The 20,624-nt window shown below is 42.1% G+C and overlaps 1 protein-coding gene across 4 annotated transcripts in view; it reads right to left on the minus strand.

Moving 5' to 3' along the window:
• The window catches only part of ACVR1 (activin A receptor type 1), a 69,770-nt gene that overhangs the window by 38,494 nt on the left and 10,652 nt on the right, over window positions 1-20,624 (minus strand). The window contains exon 1 of one of the 4 annotated variants that reach the window (XM_076343238.1): window positions 3,829-3,936. The exons of the other annotated variants lie outside the window; for them this stretch is intronic. The gene's annotated coding sequence lies outside the window, so the exon portion shown is untranslated. Of the gene's footprint in view, window positions 1-3,828; window positions 3,937-20,624 lie in introns of those variants that run through there. 4 annotated transcript variants of the gene reach the window in all.

Raw genomic sequence — 20,624 nt, forward strand, 5'->3', positions numbered from 1 at the left:
TCACCATAGGGATGAAATAAGGAGAAAAGCCACAAAACCACAATAACAGTCATTCTCAATCCCTCATCCAAAACACTGTTCAAGGTTCCCCTTCAACACAGCCCAAGGATGACTTCATTGAGTAATGCACCCGAAATTACACCAAATTTTTGTTAAATGCATTTAATTGCCTAACACAAAAAAGGCTGGCATCCTTCCCCTGCGTCACAGCTGCAGGAGAGGTGGGCACACCGAAGTGAAGCCACCTGCGGTGACTCAGCAAGCGAGCGCCAGCAGGGACAGGCAGGAGCTGGGTCAGAGACTGCTCCAGCCCAGATCCTGGTCCCGCAGACCAGAAACAGCTTGCCCAGTGCCTATAGAAAGGCCTGCTGAGTGACCTGCATTCAGCCCTGCATTGGCAAGCAACTATATGTGCAAGCCTCTTTGGTAGGGTTACATTTATGAATAGACTTTTCCTATTATAAATGCAAAAAACAAAATCAGACTATTAACAGACTTTATGAATTTCACAGCATGCATGGTCCTCTCAAAGAAAAAAGCCAAATACTAAGAATTTAAACCCTGCTTCTATGAAACTTTGTTCCTGTAGACACTCATTTTCCCAAAAGCCTCAAAGAATATTTTGTCTGCTTTCGCTGAGGAGTGCTGTGCATACTTACAACAGCCTATAAAAAACCCCCACTCTTCATGTACTTATCGCCAGTTAAAATCCTGTGCCATGTATGTGCAGACTCGGTACAGCTCTTAGGCTTTTGGCAAGCTGCCTGCACAGTACAGCCCAGTTACACCACCTCAACTGGGCCTGCTGGGGTTCAGAGACCAGAGGAGGGAAGGAGTTGGGAGGGAGACTCTGACCTTTGCAAAACACCGATTTTCCTTCAAAAATTATTTGAGAGCAAGTGCATCCACCCTAAAAATTAAAAAAATGCCAAATAAAACTCTTCACTATATTAAAACCATGTCAAGTCCTTAATCCCTGCTCTAAGACAAGAGAACATTTCAGGTGGGATCAGGCGAGGTCTGCTCTCAGCCCACGCCGCTACCCAGCACCAGCCGACAGACACACTGTTTATACAGCTGAAATCCTGCCAGAGCCTCGGAAGAGGTGTCACGATTCCTTGCTGGCTGCCATTTTGCTCAGGGTATGCTGTATCTGCCACGCACCTGTTAAATCAGCAGTTAAAAATAAGCCTGGAGAGCACACCGCTTGCAAGGCAGCTGTGGGATGCGGGGCTGGGAAGCCTCTCTCCAGGGGTCCCACCAGGCACTGGCACTGCTCAGAGCCACCATAGGTGCTGGGGCAGGGACGGAGCCCCGGTGTCCTGCGGCTCTGAAATGGTGCTCTGGTTTTTACAGTCATCCACGTTCCCACAGTACCCTTTTAAGTGAAGGCACAAAAACCACATGCAATACTGCAGCCAGGCTTTTGCTCTGTTTGACTTTCAGGTTATCCCAGTTGCAAACTGCAGACACAGCAGGGGATGAGTTTAAAAGTCCTGTTTGCATTGCTTAAAAAAATAACTTTTTTTTTTTTAAAGCAATTAATACACATACATAAGAACCAAATTCTGGTTCTAGTGACACCAGCAAGCATGTCTCTTCCACTTACTACTTGTTTAGAGAGAAAGAAAATATAAGTTTTAATGTAAAGAACAAAACATTCTCTAATAAAACTCCATAGCAAGTTGCTATGGATCTAGAGATCCATAAGATATCCAGTTACTATCTCATGTTTGTATTCACAAGAACTTTTTCCAAAGCGGAGGATTGGGATTTAATCCAGATAAAGAAAGAGCAATGAGAAAGCAACCAGCAAATAACACACAAAATTTGTTTTCCTTTCTAGACACATCAATCTTTATTATTATTTAACTGCAACTGTTCAACGTGTCCTATAGGAGAACTATTACAGCTGCAGTAGCCACTAGAGGGCATTCAAAACACGAGCACCTGGGATTTAAGCACTCCATGCCATACTTCATACACACCGGTGTTGGATGCTCTATGGCAGAGCTGGAGACAGGTTACAGTGTCTGTGAATTTCATCCATGTACAGTGAAAAGAAGATCATTTGGTTTTAACTTTTTCCTACAAAGGCATATAATTAGAAAACCTGAATCTTGCTATAGGTCACGATGGAAAAGTCTCTTTTAAAGTAGCAGCTAACAGATTTCCAAACAAATCTGTTGTGAAGTGCAGACGACGAAGAGAACCTAGCTCCAGAGCAGGCCAGTATCTACTCTGAAATCAGCTTTGGATTCCAAAGAAGGAATAAATTAAACTGTTTTCAGAAGCCTAAATGAACAATAATAAGCATAGCATATGGCAGATATAATACTTGGTTAGGATACCCAACTTAACATACAGATGCACAACTAATTGTTTTAGATAAAAGAATTGATAGAATCCTTACGGTTTGTATTCATAAAGTCCCAACACTTTAAAGAATCTATCCTGAAAACCCCAGTACCTTTTCCGCTTTCACAGCAAACATAAATTGCTTTCTCTTTTCTTCCTAAGAAAACTATTTGTCTCCTGCCAAATCATTCCTTTATGGCCTGACAGCAGCATGGGGGTGAGGGAGACCTCGGATCCATAGCTGGGACTGTCAAGATCGCTGCTGCAACAAGCCACAGGGGAGAGAAGAACTGGGAGTTAAGACAACATGAAACACCACACTGACACCAGCACAGGCTGTTGGGAAACAGCGTTTAATCTCTGATGCCACCACCCTGATACAGAGCAAAGACCACACCAGACAAAAGAGTAAGTCCAATTAGTGAAGAAATTTAAGATTACATTTCATCTCAATATGACACAGACATGGGAACACGAACCATTAGGGGAGTTCAGACTTTTCTGATGAGATCAGAAGCACCCACACTATCACTGACAGTCCTGGTGGCAACCCGCCAAGAGCCCAAGGGCTGTACATATTTTGCATGTACCTCACCAGATTTGTATCAAAAGAAAACATCCATAACACTGGATTGTAATTCTACCATCCACAATAGCCACATAGAAGCTAAATTCATCAACAGCTGTGTCTTTAGAAGGAAAGATGTGCATTTAAAAGCAATAATTCACAGCTTTTTTTTTTTTAATTGAAACACACACAAACTAACTAACAACCTCAGAACAGCACACACAAAGGCATTCCTAATGTCAGAGAACAGCAACCTTGGGTGTTCCTTTCTTAAAGTCTAAACTTTGTTGCCAGAATTCAGCAAGATGGAAGCCAGCCACAAACTCCATTTGGCATCCACCTGGAAGTGCACAAGACACACATCAATACACTTCAGCTCAAGAAAATCTGCAAAAGATTGCCACCTTGAAAGGCTGAGTGTCTTGGATTCAAATGACCACAAAACCAGAGAGAGTGAAGTGTGCAAGATACTGGTTCTCTTATACTCCTCATATACAAAGCAAAATCACGACACTGCTGAATAAGAATAAAAACCACCAGGAGGAAAACAACCTATACAATGTAAAATGTCATGAAAGTTACTCCTTATGAGGTTAATAGCTCTGAATATGCTCATGAATAGCCGTTCCCTAGGTTCTTAAAAGAAAAGGAAGAGGTAACAAAGCACGAGCGTCACTTATAGAAATAAAATCCTGTTCGATCTCCCTCCTGGCATATGCAAGTAAGAATCCATTTATTGCCTATGCTGTCACCCAAAGGCTCCAGCTGACACACCAACTGCAGAAATGGCATAGCATGGGACAACAAATAATTAACATTCACAATGTCAGGGTGAGGGGACAGACACAGGATGACACGGAGGGACAATGCAACCACTTATCCAAGAGAGAAAATAATCTTACCTAGGCAAAGTAGTGAACCAGAAGCAGCACCAGCCCCTTCCTGAGCAGGATGGGGAAGGCACGAATCACACACATACAGCCTTTCCTTTAATGGAGGGGAAGGCAGGGCTCTCTTGTGCCCAGAACAGGGGTAATCCCCTGAGAATAAGCAGAGCAGCTGAAGGCCCAGGATGCACAAGGGGCACAGAAGAGACCAAAAATAATGCTAGCTTCCCCATGCAGGTCAGCTGGTGAGCAGGTGGACTCACGACCTTGTATGTAGGCAGCAGAACTTCCCTGTGTGGTTGAAGGAGACAGAAGACAGAAGTGGCTTGTCATTAGAAAGCCCAAGTATAAAAGTTCAGGTAGTGTGTAGGTATTGCATCAATACGGATGTCTTAGGCAACCCAATGGTGGATGGTTTACTCAAATGATGAAGTAAGCACAGACATTTTTAAATTGATCTGAAAACCCCAATACATATTGCAACTTCCTGGTGCCTTTGAAGCCACATGCGCTTCTTTCCATATCATTTACTGCCTTGCAGGGTAAATAAATTCACGAGGAGGCAGCTATCAAGGATTAACATTGCACCGTGGAACAGCTTTCCTCTGCAGAGCCTGAACACAGCAACATCCCTTAAACACACTCATTCACTAAGTTACTGCGTATGGTTCACTGATCATGTCATCGCTGTGAGCATCTTGAAAGTGAGGTATGCAATTCCACATCTGCAAAGAACCAACTACATATGATTTCGTTTGTATGGGCAAATTAACAGATGTGAATTTACAAGCAGTTTCATGAGACAGTCAAGTGAACAGTCAAAGCATGCAGTAGCTTCATCTTACAACCTGTGTGCCTGAGGCATCAAGTAGGTATCAGTTCAAGACACTGTTAGATATACGTGAATTATTGTGGCTTCTCACATATAAACAAAGATGTTATTTTATACTACATACATTTTACTGCTACACAGGTATTATTACATGGCACACAGATAGTTCCTACCAGAGAGGAACGCTGCATTCTGTAATTGCCATGAAAAAGGCTCCATTGCATAGCTGCAAAGTTTCTTGGACATTTCCCCTATTAGAAACAATTCAGAGTTGTAGACAACCTTGGGTACCACTCACTTTGCTAAGGCTATTCCAAGTGCCCAAAGTGGAGACAATTTCCATTAACAGCTGGCGACTTAATTTGTGCTGAGGCCTTGGGCATAAGAGGCAAGCAAAATACCCTGTCATACACAGTACTTTTTCCCCTAGAATTGTTCTCTCTCAGAAGCCAGTATCTGCTGTCAGATCTCAGCACAGAACTTCCAGTGAAGATATAAACTCCCTCTAATCTAAACAGAAAACCTGGATTTATCCACCAGCTGTGAATAAGTCCCAAACACAAATATTTTCAACTAACAAATTATCAGAAATTGCCTGTAAAAGCTGTTTCTGCATTCTTTAGGAAAAATAAAATAACCACACAAACCCAAAACGCACACAGTAACAGCTACTTACTTTTAACTTACTCAAAGTCTACCTCTTTGAGACTTGGCCTGCTTTCATCCAGCTAGCAATACTTTATTTATTAAAGATCTTATCTGTGCAGTATGTGATGAAGGAGTTCAGGGAGGAACACACTTTCACAGCTTGCAGGCGTTCCAAAATTGCCTATCAAACACTGCTTATATCACATCCTGGGCACGTCTGTCTTGACAGGTGATGAAAACAAGAAGTATGGGCAGAAACACTGAGCTTAATTCATATCTGCACAGAAAGGGCATATAGTCTGACACAGGATCAGAGTCAAGTTTTATTAGGGTATGGTTTCACAACCAGTTTGGACCAATCTAGACACAGCAGTGCCAAAACTGGCTGTCCAACCGTGTCCTCAGCTAACTGCCATCACTCTAAGCAGGCTCTCACTCCTCCTCTTGGCTGCAGTGATTGCAAGGCCATGGGGTAAGCTGGACCAGGCCACTGATCAGACCACACACTGTTTAGTCTTCACTGTGACTAAACATGCGAGGCTCAGCTGAGCAGTGCAATGTTGCCAGTGCTAGCACAGGAGAGGTGGTGGGAACACACAAAAAACCCCAAACAAAACAAAAAAAAACAACAAAAAAACCCACCACCTTCAGTCCCTACAAAAGAATTAGCAAGACAGCAGGGTCTTAACACTCACTCCCCCTAGCTCTCCAAATAAAATATACTTTTTAAAGCAAAATCCTAACAATCTGCCAAGTAAAAAAATATTTTCATCAGAACATTTCTCTAGGTTTTTTTTTTGTTTTAGTCTAAAACAAAGCTCCCATTTTTATTACGCACTTTCACTTTCCTTGTGTCAAGCAATTGCCAGCTCCCCCTCCTGCTACAGGCTTGGTTCAGCAAAGAGCCCTCCTGGCAGGCTAGCCCTTGCCATTTCGTGAGACCACTTAAGAGAAACTGTGGCATGTCCCCAGATAATATTATAATAACCTAAACACGCCAATCAGCCTCAGGAAAGTTTCAGAAGGTGGCCTGCAAGACAGGATGACAGAAGATCTCTCTGCACTGCAATTCTACCAGATGGTCAATCACAGTACATCATCACATTGGACTGAAACCAGGTATCAAAACCACTGCACCTATGTCAAGCCCTACAGAAGTCCAAGGTTGTGTCACTGTTTGTGTACACTGCTGAGATACCGAATATCCCCACATGGTCCTGTCCTACAGTTTGTTTTAACTCTTCCAGAGAACTGCATTATAATCTTAACAAAAAAACTGAGATGGTTGAAGTTACGGTCTAAATGAGATCAATGACTATTAATTTAAGATCAGGATTTTTGAATACTTTTTATTAACTATTTAAATATTACATATATTGTGTGTTAAGTTTCTCACAGAACACTTCTGCCAACACAAAACAAACATTTCTAACAAATCGTTAGCTTCAGTCTCACCAATGAAAGTCCTAATTTTTCCTCAAAAAAGTTCAATTTTTTTTTCTGGTTTTCACCTCTTTTTTTCTTTACACAAATTTTGAATACTCATTTCTTCACCTTGGGTTGTTTTTGTGTGTTGTGGGTTTTTTTTTTCTTTTAGTAGAAAAGCCAAGGTCTGATTATATTATGTGAGCAGCATTCAAAGACCATCTCTCACTCTGGCAAGCCCTGCTGAAACATAAAAGTGTAGTCTAGTTCCTACAAATGTATTAATTAAGCAGTGTCTCACTACAGTCTAGTTCTGTGTTTTCACATACACAGGGACCTTAAGAGGCGCAAATGCTTTTTATTTTCAGCCTCTGATGTTATCAGGCCAGATCATTCAGAGCCAAACTCAGTAACCGAATTGAAGGAGCTGCTGGAAGCTCCCTTACTGCCGCAGGACTCTCCGGGTGACCCCTTATCTGCATCGGTATTTCACCACCAGTGAGGACCCTCATTTGCACATCAATAATCCCAGCGGGATTTTGTCTGCCTAGGTAAATCTGAACCTCTACAATTATTTTCACAGGGTTGTTACCACAAGAATACTCTATTTACATCCCCTAGCCCAAGCAGCCTAACCAGAATGCAGCTTGTGGTATTTTGATAAAAATTAGCTAAAAAAAATATTTTTTTAATCCATTTCATTGCATTGGCAGAATAATATAACTGCAGCATGACACAGCAAACACAGCCGTTCATTAAAATAAAGCCACCAAACCTATACAGACAAGCAGGACAGGAGAGCGAGATGTGCAGAGGAACAACACGCCGCAGCTGCCAGGCCGAAGAGCTGCTGTGGCATGGGGCTGCCGGCACTGCAGGAGCAGCCCCACCATGCGTGACCACCGCTCGATGGCGAGGGGCAGAGAGGAGAGCTGGGACACTGGGAGAGCCGGCCTTTACACCTCCGGCTCATTGCTCACGGATTACACCGGGATTAGAACAGCATTCTTCAGGAGTGATGGGTTGCTACAAAGTAGGAAAGGTTAAGGGACACGAAAAAGTCAGCTATTCATTTTGCACACCACTTAAAGCTTAACTGCTCCCAAACGTCAGCGATCCAAAGGAAGCCAAATACAAATTAACAAAATCTTTTTAGAACAAATCAGACTGAGAACAGAAGTTCCTAACACTCCACAGGCACGTGTTGCTGAACAGCTATTCATCTCATCAGATTCTTTCATTAACTATTACTTTGGAGTCCAAAAAGCTGAATGCAATTAGCAATCCAGAAAAGAAGGAAACACCCTGCTGCACAGGAAAGTAAAATTCTTCAGAGATTATATTACACCACCACAAAATTTTAACAATATTGTTCTACAATTTGGTCTTGCCTGTTTGGACAGGCCAGAGCCGTATCATTCTGTTCTTAAATATAAAGTACAGAAAAAAACAAGTTATATTACAGGCATGGTGGTCTACAACCTTTCTTCTTCTGCTGAGATTATGCAAATTGGACACTACCGCACAGAGGCATACAGAACCCCATTAAATCTAGAAACGTAACATCGGAAGGTCAGTCATCACTACGATGAACGTAACTCAAAGCTGAGTTTAAGGAGCTAGTAAGATATAGAACAGTTGGGGCTTTTCTCCATCCTAGAACTCTCCAATGATATTTCTGTCCCTTCCATGTCAGCAACATTAACCTCCAACTTACTTGTGCTGCTGTTCACACCACAGCTTTACCCTCTGTTCTCACCCTCCACCATGATCCCTTTCCCCTTGCTCTGCTCCAACTCCCTCAGTGCATCCTGCAAGCTGTCCCCCTTTCTCACCTGAGGCTTTATAAGTCTCCGCAACCTCCACCACAGGTCTCTGTTCTGCTCATGTCTTACCTGTGGCAGCCTCACCTGCCAACACTAATCCAGCTAACATTCAAACCTGTATACTAAAACACTTGAGATCTTTCTTTCCAAATTACTCTGTCCTGACATTCCTTAGTTGCTGTTTTAGCTGTGTCCATCTTGACCTCACAGGTAAACATCTGTGTCCCTCCTGACAATGGAATTACCCTTTCATAGTCACAACCGACGTTCATCATTGCCATACTACGCAACCCTCAATCTAATAATCGGGCATCTTGTCACCTCTCCCAATATCAAATTTACTCCAAATATATACAATTCTGACACTTCTTTCCAGAGCTGTTATAAGTGGCCCCTTTCCACCTATTTAGCTATAAGCTTTCAAATTCACGCATCTCACATGGCCTTGCCAAACCTGGCTGTACTTGTGTATCTTCAGAAAGCTGTTCCATGTATTTACTCAGACTTTTGTTTTAATTGCTGCTACAGATGCCAAAACCAATCAATCAAATTACTATTTAACAGCTAAATTACCATAGCTGACCTCGCACATACTCCTAGCTGCAAACATGAAGTAAAGTGCAAGCTAAAATTCTCTTTACAGACAAGTCTACCTTTGGATCTCTGAATGAAGGACCACCTAAGAGCAACTCATCTATGATCACGTAGAAACAAAGCCATACTCTCTTGATTAAAGTGAGCTTATGACATACATCCACTGGCGATTTCCAAGGTTCAACATCTCCACAGAGCAGATCCAGTCATGATTGTTAATATAACAGACTGAAGACAACAAGTTAAAAGATAACCTTCACCAACTGCTTTTCAAAAAGGAAGCATCCAAATATGCTTTGGGTCAAGAGCCCTCCTCACTAATGGGAAGTGATGGAGTAAGAGACTGTTCTGAATAGGATACAAGAAAAGACACCACTTGTTCATACAGAGTAGGTGACCACACCACTTTTTTTTCTCTCAATGTCAGGAAGTATTTGGCATAAAGCCATTTTCCTCTGAGATGAGAATGCACAAGTTAAAGGAGCGAACATACTTCCCACAAAACACCTTTTATGGAAACTGTTCCTACAAAAGGGGCACAGAGCATTGTCAAAGGCACAAGGAACTAAATTTTGGATGCCCTGGATAGTTATTGTCATCAACCTGTCAGCACAGATGATAATACTGATGAAGAGGTCCAACAGCGAGTATGAAAAGGTTTCCATATCCTTATTGCTGCTCAGTGGAAATGGAAAGCCAGATTGGTCAGCAAGGCCAGATCTACCTCCACAGGAATCTGTTGAGTTTTCACCTACCTCCTGGCCACAAGATAGACTCTTCTGAGTTTTATGCTGCAAAACTTTCCACTCAAAGAAAAACAGCAACAAAAAACAACCTCAGGTTCTCACCAGTGTGGATCTAATTCTGAGTGCTCTGAAGTTCACAGGAACATGGTTGCAGAGATAAAGCAGTAGCTGCTGTGTCTGCCTATGAGCATTCAATTAGGCCAGGAATCATCTTAGCTTCAGCTGGACTAGACGCTAAGGAAACCACAATAAAATGGACGGAGGCATCCAAAATTATTCTCAGAAAATAGGCCAGACTGGGCATGAAAACATCTGGGCTTGGCTTGAATCATGAACCACATGAGCAAGACACCCCACTGCTGCCTCCAGGCAGCCGAGTGAAAGAATGCAGAGCAGTACAAAGGTAGGCAGTAGGAGTCTCCTACACCCAGATTTTCTTTCTGTATCTTCCTCCAGCAAACGTATGCAATGGCCCATTTATTCTGAAGCTTTTCCTACAGCCCAGTCCTGTAGGATTTCTAAGGATGGTGTTTCTGGGGCATCAGGCAATGCTTACACAACCACGGCTGGTCAGCCAGCTGGCTCCAGGCACATTGTCCCATCTCTGTGGCAAAAACAAGGCAAAAAGGGTTAAGTCATTACAATCCTAGCCCGTGTTAACATGCACGTCCAACTGGCTAAGACTGTACATGCTCCGAGTGTCTCTTACTCTGTTACACCAACACACACCAGTTCCCTCCCACCCACCCAAAACAAAGCCAAACCCTTGTTTCAATAAATTACACAAATTGTGACATGGACAAGTTTATCCCAAATCCAAGCAGCAAACAGACAAGATTTCAGCTACCAGAAGAGCTGTAACAGCTTGGCTCCTCTGTAACTTAGATGAGTCAGTGTCAGCACTATTAACTTTTAGCTTTATAGTATTAAACAAGGCAAGTGAATTGAGCATTCTTACAAGAACTGGTCAAAAAACCCCGAAGGACAACTACGCCATACTGGAAGGGACGGGCGATGGGAGCAGCAGGCCACTGACCAGAAACTGCTATTTCCTAGTCTCAACAATGGAAAAAGAAAAAACCAAAAAGATTAAGGAGGAAATAAGCAGAACTGCAGCAATCATTTAAAAATAAACTGCTCACACATTTTAGAAATAAGCATGACAGGAGGAACAGCTCAGGAAGAGACACGGGACACAGCATATTGATATATTTAATGTAATATAACATGGAAAATGGATAGGCTATTCTACATATACCTATAGACTAGTACAGGAAATTGCATTCCTGGCCACTATATATACTCCTAACAAGCATTTCAACAGTTTTACTTAAGAGTGGATTTAGCCTGGTCCCTTTACTGGGAGTTGCCACTACCACATGTGGCTCAAAGTTGTCCAGAAGAGGCTGAGACCTTTATGCCCATGTTTCATGATGGAGAACATTTGGTGCACACCAGAAACAGAGCTTGCAGCTTAGTTTCCTCCAGAAGGAACCCAGCACATGCATGCCCAAACCGCTCTGCAACTCACAATAAATGGAGCTCATCAGGGGGATGAGCTTCAAAAACCACACTGGTGCTCCAAGACAAAACTCTGATGTAGTTAAGAGCCATAAAACCATCTGACCCTAAAAGCACATTTTACTGACATCCCTTCACCCCAGCTTTGCACCCCCACCTAACATCCACAGTCAGCTACTGAAGGTAAGCAAGCAGGACTCTAAGATGCGTGTCAGGAGCAAGAAGAAAGAGGCCAAGAATTAACTTCTAACTGAAAAAAGGGGGAAAGGGGGATTTGCACACTCAAACAAAACCCCACTACTATCCAAGTAAGTTAATGTTTAGTTTTACTTTAATACTTCTCAGCCTCTGCAGCTGTCTCCTCTTGCAGTTGGCACTGATCATTGCCAATCTGGGACTTATTTCCAGTGAAGACGGCATTGTTTTATTGGCTACTTAGGCAGCGCATGCACCATTAATGGAGGTTTTATCTCTCCATTTTCCTGTCAGTACAGAACCAGCCAGTCTGACTCTGTTAACATTAAGAATGCTTATTTTTCCCCTATTCACTATCTCCAAGCCAAAACAACATCTGGAACTTCAGCTTGCCATACAAAGAAGAGAGAGAGATTAAAACTGGAAAGAGCTACAGATCAGTTTCCAGAGCTTTATACATTTCTGCTTTTATCCAAATTTCCCACATGCACCTTCCAAAACAGCTCTACTGGGAGAAAAAACAAGTCCCTCATACAGACTTCCCAAACACAATGTAAAGCTCTTTCCACTTCAAAATAACCTCAAAAAGGATTATCAGAAAAATAACAGGAACAAAACTGATATGAAAGTTTAGAGTAAGAATTTACCATAGCTCTTTAAACAAAAGAAAGGTGACATACCAGTGACCTAGAAAAGGAAATTAAACAAAGAAATATTACTGGTGTGTGTTACTTGATAAAGTAATGGAAAAAAACCTGGCGCCATTTCAGCATACATAAATGTCCCACTTTAACAGACAGCTGTCTCCAGTGTCATTTAAGTATGCTTTTTGCTTAGATCATGTTCAATGAATCATGAAAATCAATACAGAGAAAAAACATAAAACCACGCTGTAGACATGCACAGAAATCAAGCGTGTACCAACTAGCACCAGCCTTTTCTGGAGAAAGACATGCCAAATAAACACACACTAGTTTTTCCAACAACATTTATTTAACTCTTAGTAGTTAATTAACAGAAGTCATGACTACTGGTTATTTTCTAACCAGCTATCACACTGAAGAGAATTACGAACTTAAGGCTTACCACCAAAGAAATACTCTCCCACTTGTTTGCCTGCCTTCTCCTCGCAACAGACGGCACACCTAAACTTGACGAAGACCTGGCTTTTAGCCCAACACACAGCTCCCCACCACGGGCACGCATTCAGCATAACTGGGCGCTCCGGGAAAGCGGAGCCAGGCAATAGTGGCAGATATGTTTTCCACCCGCTGCTCACTGGCAGCACCCACCACCCGAGCCCAGGGCTCCTGGAGTGCAGTGCTGCCTGCCACTGCGGACCAGCTGCGAAACCCATCCTCCATCCTTGCAGCAGTGGGTGCGTTGAGCCAGTGCTGCCTCGCATCCCTCTCCACAGTGCCAGCTGTTTCCGACAGCCACGCTGCTGCGTGCTAAGCAATGAATGCTGTCAGAGAAGGAATTTTCATTTCTGTAACGCACAGCCCCCCCCAGACAAATTATACAGTTTATAGTCCTGGGCCGCAGGAAGCTTCCTTGCTGCTGAAGTGCTGCCAAATGCAGTATTTTTTTTTTTTTTTCAGCTGACAATCACATAAAATGAATTTGAATGACCAAAGCAGAATAAAGTGTATGTTTTCAGGAACAAACAAAACATATGTCACAGGTTTCTACATCTAGCAGCAGAGTTTTAACATAACAGAGTGGAAACCAATTAAAATAGTTCCTGTTGAACAGAATCCATTGTGTTGCAAGTGGAAGGACAGAGTGCCAACCACTACATTGTACAACCGTTTTAACAAAGTCTCATAGCAATGACGATCAGCTTCAAATAGACATCTCATGCCAACTTCAGCCAACTTCGGGGAAGCAACAACAGCATACGCTCAAATGGTAATTTGCTACTGAATACAAACAAAAAAAACCTCTACGCAACACTTCAGAAATTACTACCGTTTTAGCAGATTTTTGCTTTATACCCAGCTGTTGCCTATTCCCAAGGCATCTACTAACTTCTTAGCTATTTCCTTTTTTTAAAAGAAGGATTAACTAAAAGCAATAGTACTCAGAAGCACTGACGTCGCAATAGCTTCCCCGCACACCCAACTCTGCTAACAGCAGGACTGTGCCATCACCCAATGCCCCCTGCCACTGCAGGTCTCCAATCCACATTGCAAGCAGCCTGGCACTCCAAATAAAGCTAAGCACCGGCGAACAAGCAGATTAGATAAACATAGAAATTACTAAAACATCTCCAAAACTCCCAGAATTGACTGAATAATATGAACTTACTGCACAATTTGAGCTAGTAAAAATAAAAGTCATCCCTACCGATTTGTGCAACAGTCATTTGCCTTTTGTTTGTGTAACATTCACTGTGGACATGGATAAGACCGCACTCGTTTGTACTAGAGCTTTGGGCTTGAACTGTCTTACTGTTGTCTGAGGGAAGGGACTTCACTCTTGTCCTGCTCGCAATTTTCAGAAAAGATCATCTAATATTCCTCATGGATTCCCAGAACAAAGATAATCAAGACCGGGGCTAGCAGACTTTGAAACTAACAAACCAGTGAACCACTACTGCATGAAGTTGTTTGTTGGTCAGGTTTGTTTTTCATGAAAAGCCATTTATACAATCAAACAAAATCTTCTCTCTGCCTAGAATTTTCCTGAATTAAAGGAGCAATGTGGCATTTTCTTAATACCTAGTTCATGACAATGCATTAAACTGAAATTTAGCTATCTACGAAAGTTACATGGCATAAATCATTTAATTAAGAAAAGCACTTTGATTTCTCCTCTTTTTCTGTTCCCTTACGAACACCATGATCATTTTCACTCACTCCAAGTCCTTCAAAGTGATCATTTTCACTTCATTTTCTGGAACCTCCCCTATCCTTCACCTTCCCATCTGCCTTCTAGTCCATGCAGTCTCCTTTTGGCCACCTTCTCTTCCAGCTATCTTCCGCACTAGAACTTCACATATACTACACAGCAGATAATTTTCAAACATTGTCACTTTGCTTACAAAAGGATTAGACTGAACTTCGGCTAATGTCAAAGAAGTTAAGGGAGGCAATAATGAACAGTGCCCGAAATATTTCCTCCTTCAGCTGTGTAGCTGACAGGAACATGGAGCCTGGGGTCGATCTCACTCAGCAGCAGAAGGCTAAGAAGAGAGAGGTGACTGACTGCCTCTTCCACCCTCACACTTTTTTTTTTTTTTTAAAGTAGCTGTGCTGGTTTTGGCTGGGATAGAGTTAATTTTCTTCAGCTAGTATAGGGCTACGTTTTGGATTTGTGTTGAAAACAGTGTTGATAACTGAATGCAGTGCATGATCTCAAACTACTTTTTTCTAGCTGGGATCAACAACTTTTTTGTTCCCTTTTTTCCTATCAGGTTCTGAAGGGTGCAGCCAGGGTGCCCGTCAGCTGTGATCTTCAGCAATGACACTAAATGTTCAACAACACAGCATCTGGGTTTTGGTGAAGACAAGTGTTGCTGGACACACGTTAACACCGATCCACAGACATAAAAACACTGCTGCAAGAAACATAACTACTAACAACAGATCTTTAAATAACAGCCCTTGCAAGAGATTACTTCTTACCTGCAGCTGTTTAGAGGGCCATGTATTTCTGGACCTGCAACTGTACATAACCTTCCAGTTCTCCTCAAGCAGCGATTAAACTATACATCTCACTGCTGCACTCATCAGTTTGTTTTCTTTCTTTAAAATCCTGGGACTGTTATACCTCTGTACGACCAGAGATAGACAATCTCATATTAGCACCACATGCAAGCCAGAGAGCATAAGGCAGTTCTCTACAAACTGCTGGCAACATAAATTCTGAGCAAAGGCTCTGCTCGGTGGTCTGTTATTTGACCATATCAACACAGCCTTAGCTCACCTGTCACCAGCTGGGGAGGAAAGGGTAAGAGATGTTTGAACAGCTCTGTCATTGCCTGTGCAAAAGCCTGCACTGCCATCACACCATGACACAGGCACCAGCAGCAACGCACCAGCAGCAATGCCAGCTCAGTGCAGGCAGACTGAGCCATGGTATGAAGTCCAAAAAACACTGAGGCTCCCACAAGCAGGACTGCAAAGAAATCAAACAGCTTCAAAATAATTTTGTGGTAAACTTCCTAGGGGCAGAGTTGCCAAACTAGCAATTCTGGGGAGGGCTGTACGAGCTAGGGATCTTTGCAGGTCTGCACTACTCCCCAGGAGAAAACAATCCCTGGCCACCTGAAAATCCAGCCAGTCTGCACAAACTGCTTCAGGCAAGTAACACTGCACAGAATTATTTTAGCACTATATAGACTATTTCCATCCTTCCCAGACTGCTCCAGTTCTCTGCACAACAGCTCTAGGGGCTGTGTTATGCCACAATGGCGTTAGAGAAATTTTCTTATAGAAAGGTAAAGGTTTCTTTGGACCTTCCACACTGCTTTAAGACTTCACTCCATCTTCATCCCCTTCTTCCTGTCTCCTCCCTCAAATTCAAAATCTTATTCTTAGAAATGCATAAAATGACAGTGACTTTATTTCAAAGCACTTCATATCCCCAACACTTCTCAGCTCACCTTGGATAAATCCACAGAATAAATATCCAACACCCCTGAATACAGCCACACTCCCCCTTTTGCTATAGCCACTTCACTTGAACAGGGAATTCTGTACTCGGGATGGATGCACAGGATGGAAGTTTCTTTGGACTACTACCAGGAAAAAAATAGCTAGAGAAATGCAAAATAAACCCTGCTGAGTAATTGTGTGAGAATAATGATTCAAAGAAAAGCTAAGCAAAATTCAAGGTTAAAAAAAAAACAAACCCACACCATGTAGAATTTTACTTGGTTTTCTGAGATTTTCTAAACAGCATTTTACATTTTCACAGGTAGAATATTCATTTCAGGTTTTGGTACGTATTTAAATATTTCCAGGTTGATCAAGGTGATTTAAATTACCAAGTTCAGTCACAACTTAACCAATTTTACATCTGATTTTGCACTTATTTTTTGTTGTTTTCTAAAGAAAGGTTAATTATAGTCTTAACAATATGTTCATTTGTTTTGGACAAACTAAATACGGACTTTAAAGATTGTTTCCCAGGGAAAAAGGCAGTCTTGTTAAGAATAACAGGGGATGGAAGGGAAGAAGATGACTTTTGACTGTTATTGAGAGCATGCTGTGCTGACTTCCAGTAATGGGGAGGGACAGCCCCCAAAGTTACTGCTGCAAATCTTTGCTTACCCCAACCAAGAATTAGGCAAAAGAGATGCAAAAAGTGCGTGGAGTAATAGCGAGCAAGAGAGAAACAGAGCAAGCATGCTGTGAGGGAAGCATACAGCACGGGAAGGATGGGGACACAAACAGCAGTTCACATGGAAGGGCAGCATAAGTCACAGCTGTTTAGGAAGGTCTGTTTTACAGCGCATTGGGCATATTTCATTAACCAAGCCTTAACCAAAGCAGCTCTATGCCTCTACTTCAATATCCAGGAACCCAGGTTCCTAGTTTTTATAGTTCACGTTTTACTGTAATAGAAAGCAATACATCTATTTGTAAGAGAGTGAATAATCAAAATAAAATATTTCAAAAGTTTACTTTTAATTGGAAAACAGGCTTACAACAGCTTGACTGTGCTAATTATGCAAGAAAAATTGTCAAAACATTTTGCTATTAAAGCCCGTTTATTAGACAAAAGACACCATACCTGCAGTTACTGAACTAAATTAACCAAAACCAGCCAGTTGATCTTGTCTGGGTGATCTGGGGGTGTGTGGGGAGGATAATATCCCCCTGTTTCTCAGTTCACAGATAGATGGAAACATGCTTTTCTGCTTTCGGAAGTCACAGCTGACTTCCCAGCTCTGAATCCACCCGACCAGCAGAGCGCAGGCAGAGGTGCCACCTGCCCAGCCAGGCAGCAGGACCAGCACCAGCGCAGTCGGCCTGCTGCTGTACCTGCCCGCTGCGATCCCTTTCGGCAGCAAGGGCCCATCAGCCTGCGTACCATCTTGAAGTGAAAGATTTAAAGAACTTTTTAGGAATGTCTGAAATGTCTAAGATTGGGAGGGAGTGTTTAATCACCTTTAAATCATCTTCATTATGCAGCTGGGGCGAGCATTTAATAAGCTTTATTTACCATTTGCTGTGTTCTTTTATGAAAAACAACAAGCAAACAAAAATACAAATTAAATTAAACCCAAAACAGTTCAACAATTTAGGTTAATTTTAACTTTTATACTTTAAAATGCACAACAGCAAAGGTGAAGTCTATTTCTTCAGGACCTCAGCCTCAGTATCACTTCAGGGGCAGGTCAGCTCAGGGATTAAAATCTCATTATTTCCTCAAATTCTTCCACAGAGGTCTAAGTTTTAGCTTTCTAGTTTTTAAACTCAATTCAGAGTAAAATCAAATGCTAATTTTTTTTTTGCATGTTTTACATGGAAAAATCTTTACTATGTTAATTTATTTTATTTAAGCATTTTAAATTACTTGCAACAGAGAAGACATGTTTTTGCAGGTTTGTTTGTTTGTTTTGTAAGGAAAGTAGTTTTTCAAGATCAGAGAATCAACAGAATCTCCTTTTAACATTTAGATACTTAAGTCTTTCCTTTGTGTCTCAAGAAACTGATCAAATACTATGTCAGAAAACCCACTGTACTTTTTTCTTATTACGTGAGAAAACCAACTTTAATACTAAGCTTAACTCATGGTTAGCCACACAAGCCTAATTTCTTTCCTTTGGTGTTCGTTTGCTTCTTGACACAGTAGCTACTGCAGCCTTCTTGACCAATAATTATTACCCAAAAAGAAGATAACATGTTAAGCATACTTTTTTTTTCCCCAGTTGTTAGAACCAAGATGATTGCGTATTGGCTATAATCCTAAGAACATGGCCTCAAGTTGCACCAGGGGAGGTTTAGATTGGACATGAGGAAAAATTTCTTTACTGAAAGAGTGGTTAAACATTGGAAGAGGCTGCCCAGGGAAGTGGTGGAGTCCCCATCCCTGGAGGTATTTAAAAGACGTGTAGATGAGGCGCTTAGGGACATGGTTTAGTGGGCATGGGGGTGTTGGGTCGACGGTTGGACTCAACGATCTCAGAGGTCTTTTCCAACCTTAATGATTCTATGAACAATCTGGGTAAAAACTATAAGCTGCATCAAGTTGTCAACTAACACATTTAACAGACATCTTTTTCATACAATTGTGATATGTAAATTGAGAGTGTTAAATCAAACATTTTTGGCTTGTCCAACATTCCTTTTTTAATTAATATGCCATTACGAACTGAACCTGGGACATTCTTCATCCTCCTGGGATGTTTAGCAGTGCCAGCAGAGCGCACACAAGCAACCCTAAGGCACTTCCACATCTCTGTGCAGAGCCACCTGGAGCACAACACAAAGGACAAGCCAACCATCAATATAAAGCTAAGACAAACATTAAACTAAAAAATGAACTGTTATTTATGTACTTGTTACAGGAAAGCTGTAACTCCAAAAGATGAGCTACAGAGAAACTGCAAGAACTGTACTCAAAGCGCCTTCAAGAGCTAAGGATAAGCAGGCACATTTTCAGTACATGTTTATGCACCAACTTTTACAACTGCAACATGTTCATTTTCAGAAGAATCCCTCACTTCACATACAACCAAACACACCTGTGGGACTGAAACAAGATCGATCATGTCAAAAAAGCCTTAACATTTTTGGAAGAATATTTCAGAACTTTGAGGGAAAGAAAAATACATTTCATATTCTTTCACACTATTGGCACACAAAACCCTCAGAGATTTCATTTTACACCTAATCGTTCACTTCTGTTTGCGGGTTTGTTTTTTTTCTTCATATTCACATTGGTCAGCATTTTAGAAAGAAACCTTTCCTATGCACCCTTAACTGCCATGCAAGAATTTAGCAGATGCTCACCAAGCCCTAGTCCTTTGAGGGGCCTTGAAGTTCAACCTGCAGAGGGTCATTGCCAGTGCAATCCACACAAGGGAGACTGCAAGGCCTCCAGCCTTCACACGGTAAGGAGCAGTTCCCTCGCACCTCCCACTGACAAAAAGCTGTTAAAAACCACAGTCCTCACCCTGTGCTACTACGAACTGTTCAGGTAAGACAATCCCAAGTCAAACACGCAATTCGATGCCATCACATTTCTTCTGACTTGCCAGCAAGAACCTTATCATGGTGCCATGGTACTACAGCGTACCAGTTAGTGCATCAACTAGGACACAGAAACTGCAGGATAAACACCAAGACACACCACCTGAAATGTCGATGAAATGTTTTCAGCAACTCTTTTACCCATATTCACAAAACACTAAGTGTACGCACAGAGCTGAACAGCACCAATTAACAACTGATAAGCAATAACTTATTTTGTTATGGATACTCAGCTACATGCCTGGCCTTTTGCCATTAACCCTTCTCACAGAGACACATAAGAGTCCCATGAAGCCTGCCTGAGTGCTCCTCTTTCACCTCTACCCCCACAAGTTACCTGTATCTGTAAAGAGAGCCAAACTCCATCTTGTTTCTCCAGAACTCTCCTTTAAGTGGCCTGACAGAAGAGGAGACCTTCACTCCCAGCACATGGGTTCTTCACCCTGTAAGCCTTGTGACCCCAGTGTCAGGGCCACTTCCAGTTCACAGGCATTGGAATTCCAAGCTGAAGACCCTACACAAAGCAGGTCGCATTGGTTCTCCAAGTTCCAGGCTGGTTCCAGTCTCACTTCTACAGACAGTTACCTACACCCAAATTCTGTGGTCTTCTTCGGCTAATATTCCGTCAGATCTCCTCCAAAGCTTGTTGAAGGAGGCTCCTTTGCTCTCCCAGATTCTCCACAAAGTCCTCCAATTTCCCCAACTGCTGTGAAGTCCCACAATCACATAATCCTACAAAGAAGTCCATCCAGAGAATACTCCTTAGGGAAAGGACCATGTGGTACTCTCAACTAGGCAGCATCAAGAAAAAAAAAAG

This window comes from Aptenodytes patagonicus, chromosome 6 (assembly GCF_965638725.1).
Source record: "Aptenodytes patagonicus chromosome 6, bAptPat1.pri.cur, whole genome shotgun sequence".
Taxonomy (NCBI): Eukaryota; Metazoa; Chordata; class Aves; order Sphenisciformes; family Spheniscidae; genus Aptenodytes; species Aptenodytes patagonicus.